Source organism: Erinaceus europaeus, chromosome 17 (genome assembly GCF_950295315.1).
Source record: "Erinaceus europaeus chromosome 17, mEriEur2.1, whole genome shotgun sequence".
Classification (NCBI taxonomy): Eukaryota; Metazoa; Chordata; class Mammalia; order Eulipotyphla; family Erinaceidae; genus Erinaceus; species Erinaceus europaeus.
Window position 1 is genome coordinate 63,423,466 of NC_080178.1, and position 6,000 is coordinate 63,429,465.

Sequence of the window (6,000 nt, forward strand, 5' to 3'; positions counted from 1 at the left end):
CGCTTCACAGGCGATGAAGCAGGTCTGCAGGTGTCTATCTTTCTCTTCCCCTCTGTCTACCCCTCCATTTCTCTCTGTCCTGTCCAACTACAACAAGGGCAACAAAAGGGGAAAAAATGGCCTCCAGGAGCAGTGGATTCATGGTGCAGGCACCGAGCCCAGCAATAACCCCGGAGGGAAAAAAAAAAAAAAAAAGGACTGGAAATTGCACGTGTCGCAAAGCACAAGGACCAACGTAAGGATGCCTGTTCGAGCCCCCAGCTCCCTACCTGCAGGGGAGTCACTTCACAGGCAGTGAAGCAAGTCTGCAGGTGTCTATCTTTCTCTCCCCCTCTGTCTTCCTCTCTTCTCTCCATTTCTCTCTGTCCTATCTAAACGACGACAATAATGACTACCACAACAGTAATAACTACAACAATAAAAACAAGGGCAACAAAAAGGAAAATAAATATTTTTTTTTAATTTTAGGGAGTCGGACGGTAGCACAGCGGGTTAAGCGCATGTGGTGCAAAGTGTAATGACCAGCATAAGGATCCCGGTTCAAGACCCCTGCTCCCCACCTGCAGAGGAGTCGCTTCACAAGCGGTGAAGCAGGTCTGCAGGTGTCTATCTTTCTCTCCCCCTCTCTGTCTTCCCCTCCTCTCTCCATTTCTCTCTGTCCTATCCAACAACGACGACATCAACAATTATAGCAACAACAATAATAACTACAACAAGGGCAACAAAAAGGAAATATATAAATATTTTAAAAATTTAAATGGACTGGATAAGGAGGGGATTTCATTGGAAAGAGAAGATCAGTTCTTTCACCTCAGTCTGTCTTTCTAGGATCTTTCCTTGAATAGCTCAGCCCACAGCCTCCCAGGTAGGAAGAGATCAAGGGTGGCATTCAGAGGACAGGGTTTGTAAGGGTCTGAAAATCACATCTGCTACTTGAGAAAGGCAGCCCCCCCATCCCTGCTCAGGGGTCCTTTCTTCTGTAGGGGAGACTCTTACCGGGGTTGCAGGGCTCATGGTTCCCAGGTGGCCAAGGCAGCATTTCCCAGAAGAGCCTAAGGGCAGAGGTGGAGTATGGGGGTGGGGGAGGCATTTCTCTGAGCTCCTTAGAGATAAGGGGATCAGGTAGGTGATACCAAGTGGGAGCCGGAAGGGGGAGACCTCACTAGAAGAAAGGGGCATATCTTAGAGAAATCATCCTTCTTCTCCAGACTCCTCCCCAAAATGTCTCACAGACCTCCGCCTCTGACTTTAGGTTCACTGCATAACTAACTGGTCTCAGGTGATTCAAAGGTGCTCTCATCTCTGCAGTGGTAAGTTACCCAGAACAGTGCAGGGCCAGCCCTCCCCTCCCAACTCGGATTGGGGCGGGGTTAAACCTTTCTCTGACCAGCTGGACATTGCCATCACCCTAGTCCTGGATGCCCAGCCTGGGTCTTTAAACTTCTCTCTCGCCCCCTTTTGTTGTGCTTTTGAGTCTCTGTAATCCTGACCTCGAACCACCCCAGTGCACTAGCCTTTCACGCTGTGCATGTCTCACCGAGGGAGTCACCGTGCCAGATCCTATTAGCCTGCCAGCTCATTCTTCCGGCAGCCCCGGAAACCAGCCCTCCCAAACCTTGATGAGGCCAACCCCATGCCAGTCCACCCTTACCTGCACCAGTCCAGAAGCTTTGCCCCTGCACAGCAGAAGTGAGAAAGGAATATATGGTAGAGAAGAGGTGAGGAGGAAAGGAAAGGAGGGAGGAAAGGGGAAGTCCGGAGGTAGTGCAGCGGGCTAAGCGCCTGTGGCGGGAAGCTCAAGGACCGGCGTAAAGATCCCGGTACGAACCCCTCGGCTCCCCACCTGCAGGAGAGTCGCTTCACAGGCGGTTAAACAGGTCTGTAGGTGTCTATCTTTCTCTCCCCATCTCTGTCTTCCCCTCCTCTCTCCATTTCTCTCTGTCCTATCTAACAACGACACCATCAATAACAACAACAATAATAACTACAACAATAAAAAGGGCAAAAGGGAAAATAAATATTTAAAAAACGAAGAAGAATGGAGGAAAGGAAGAAGGGAGCTGTGGGGTGGGGGTAAGGGGGTTTCAGCTGATTCCAGGGAATTTGAACCTTGACCCTCTCCCCAGCAATCCTTGCTCCCCTCTTTGATGACACCAAAGCACTGCTCCACAGCTTATGAAGCTTCCCTTGTGCAGGTGCTCTCATGTGATGGCCAAGTTTTGTCTTTTATCTATTGTTGGGGCTCCACACCATCATTACAAAACCACTGCTCCTGGTGGCCTTTTTTTTTTTTCTTTTCCATTTTATTTGATAGGACAAAGAAAAGTGGGGAGATACAGTGGCGACGCTGCCTGGTCCCGGAAGCCAAGGTCTTAAAGCATGTTCCTCACTCATGGCAACATATGCTCTTTGGCTTACTGAGTTATGTCTCAGTCCAACAAACAGTAATTTGTTTTGCCTTCCCACTGTTCTTCAAGGTCTTTGCTTTCTGAAGCTCAACTCTTTGTTCACACACTCATCTCATCTTTTGCTTCAAGTTTTTTCTCCTCTTGCTTCAAATAAAGATCTTCCTAGACAGATAACTTGCCAGTAGACTCTGTTTTTTCACTTGACAAAATGCAGTCACTTCATTGCGAAAGAGATTTTGATCTGCACTTTTTCAGCTGAGGTTGGTTCAGCCTGTAGAATTGAAAGATTCAAAGATTTGTCATGTCAGCTTTTCTATTTTCTCCTCTAACAATGGTAATGGAGAATTGATTTCTCACTTCACCTCACCTGTTTAAATGCACACTTGACTTAACAGCGGTACTCTATTTCCTCTTGTGTGGTCATAAATACTGTCTCCACCTCCTGACTTCCAACTTATAACCCATGTTCTCTTCTTCAAGGAAAGCTTTCAACTTTTTTAAAAAATACTTATTTATTTATTCCCTTTTTAATGTTTTTAATATTTATTCCCTTTTGTTGCCCTTGTTGTTTTTTATTGCTGTTGTAGTTATTATTGTTGTTGTTATTGATGTCGACGTACTTGGATAAGACAGAGAAATGGAGAGAGGAGGGGAAGACAGAGAAGGGGAGAGAAAGACATCTGCAAGCCTGCTTCACCGCCTGTGAAGCGACTCCCTTGCAGGTGGGGAGCCGGGGGCTCTAACCAAGATCCTTACACTGATCCTTGCACTTTGCGCCACGTGCACTTAACCCGCCGAGCAACCACTGGACTCCCTATTTATTCCCTTTTGTTGCCCTTATTGTTTTATTGTTGTAGTTATTATTGTTGTTATCAATGTCATCGTTGTTGGATAGGACAGAGAAATGGAGAGAGGAGGGGAAGACAGAGAGGGGGAGAGAAAGACACCTGCAGACCTGCTTCACCGCTTGTGAAGCGACTCCCCTTGCAGGTGGGGAGCGTTGGTTCGAACCATGCCGGTCCTTGCACTTTGCGCGACCCACCTGCGCTTAGCCAGCTGCCGCTACCGCCGGACTCCCAGCTTCCAACTTTTTCATCTTTTGCCAGCATTTCTCCAGAGACTGTGTCTCACTCTTCACACATGCTCTGGTGTTCTGTATAAGGATCCGAAGTTTTTGAGATTATTTCTAGCTAATTTTAAATTTGCTTTCATCTCTTTTCACTTTCGTCTTTATAGCTTTTATTTCTAGAGACTGGATATTTTTAGAGCTAGGATCTGCCCCACAGGCAGAGGGCAAATGTGCCTTTCAGACTCAGGTTGAGTGACAATGAGCGGGGGAGGTGGAACAGTCCTCTCACCCTGAAATTCCTCCTAGGCCACAGTGTTTCCAGAAGTAGCCTGCTGTTCCTTTTCAGTCTCCTCAGGATGTCTGTAGAAGGAGAGATCAGACAGGGGCTAGCACAGGTGTTCATGGGAGATAGTGCCATGCTCAGTATTTCCCAGGTCAGCACCCCCACATGAGACCTCCTGAGCAGGTTCCCTTGTGGCAGGAGGTGGCAGTGTTCAAGCACAGGGAGTCTGTGTTACACACAGCAATGGTAGGCAGGTTAACAGAAGGCTCTGGGACTGGGGAGGTAGCACAGTGGTTATGCAAAAATATTTTCATGTCTGGGGCTCAGTAATCACTGGTTTAACTTCTAGCACCACCATAAGCCACAACTGAGCAGTTCTCTGGAAAATAAATAAATAAATAACAGAAGTCTCTGTGGCAGGTCTGCAGGTGTCTGTCTTTCTCTCTCCCTCCCCCCAATAAAATGGAAAAAATGGCCACGAGGAGCAGTGGATTTGTAGTGCATGCACTGAGCCCCAGCGATAACCCTGGAGGCAAAAAAATATATATTTTTTGGGCAGCATATGGTTATGCAAAGAGACTTTTATGCTTGAAGCTCCAAAGTCCGAGGTTCAGTTCCATACCCCAATATAAGCAGAGCTGAGTAGTACTCCGGTAATAAAAATAAAATAGGGAGTCGGGCAGTAGTGCAGTGGGTTAAGCGTATATGGCGCAAAGCTCAAAGACATGAGGATCCCGGTTGGAGCCCCCAGCTCCCCACCTGCAGGGGAGTCACTTCACAGGAGGTGAAGCAGGTCTGCAGGTGTCTATCTTTCTCTCCCCTCTCTGTCTTCCCCTCCTCTCTCCATTTCTCTCTGTTCTGTCCAACAACGACGACATCAATAACAACAATAATAACTACAACAATAATAAAAACAAGGGCAACAAAAAGGAAAAAAATATTAAAAAATAAAATAAAAAATAAAATACACACACGTATATATATACATACATAATTTCATGCTTTTATTTTATTTTATCTCATTTTGCCAAAGAGCAATACTCTGGCTTATGGTGGTAGTGAGGACTTGAATCTAGGACCTTGGAGACTCAGGCATTAAAAGCCTTTTTGTATAACCATTAAGCTATCTCCCCTATCTTGGGGTTGTTATTTTATTTAGCATTTCTAGTAATTCTTAGCAGGACTACTACTACCAAAAGCTGCTCTATGATATTTGGAAGTAAAAGTTTCAATCTTTTTTTCTACTCTTAGACCAAATACCTAGGAAACAAATTGGGAGAATTATATTCAAAGCAAATGAGATACTTGAGAATACATTTAACAAGAACAATGCAGAAAAGCTTGTGAAAAGCTATAAATCAAGGTTTGAATGAATGAAAAGATGTGTCCTTTTTAGGGGCCTGGGGGGGTGGTACACCCAGTAAAGCACACATGTTACAATACGTACAGACCTGGGTTCAAGCCATGGATCTTCACCTGCAGGGGGAAAACTTCATGAGAGGTGAAGCAGTGCTGCAGATGTCTCTCTTGCTATCTACCCCCTTCCTTTCAGTTCTTCTCTGTCTCCATCTAACCAATCAATCAATGAATCAAAACATTTTTAGAACATGTGCCCCGTTCTTGATGAAAAATATAAATTCACAAACACATCAACTCTCCAAAGCACTATATAAAATCAATGTTGTTCTCGCTAGAATGCTAAAAGATTTCTTTCTTCCTTTTCCCCTCTGTGGAATTGACAAAGAAAGTATGAAGAAGGGGAGTTGGGCGGTAGCGCAGCTATTAAGTGCCCGTGGTACAAAGCGCAAGGACCTGCGTAAGGATCCTGGTTCGAGCCCCCAGCACCCCATCTGCAGGGGAGTCACTTCACAGGTGGTGAAGCAGGTCTGCAGGTGTCTATCTTTCTCTCCCCCATCTTCCCCTCCTCTCTCCATTTCTCTCTGTCCTATCCAACAACGACAGTATCAATAACAAGAGCAACAATAAAAACAACAAGGGCAACAAAAGGGAAGATAAATATAATAAAAATAAATAAATAAACATTTAAAAAGAAAGTATGAAGAAGAACAGAGGATGAGACTTTCTTTTTTAATTTAAAGTGAATGAAGCCCTTTTTTTAAAAAAAAAATTTTTTTACATTTATTTATTTTTCCTTTTGTTGCCCTTGTTGTTTATCATTGTTATTATTGCTGTCGTTGTTGTTGGATAGGACAGAGAGAAATGGAGAGAAGAGGGGAAGA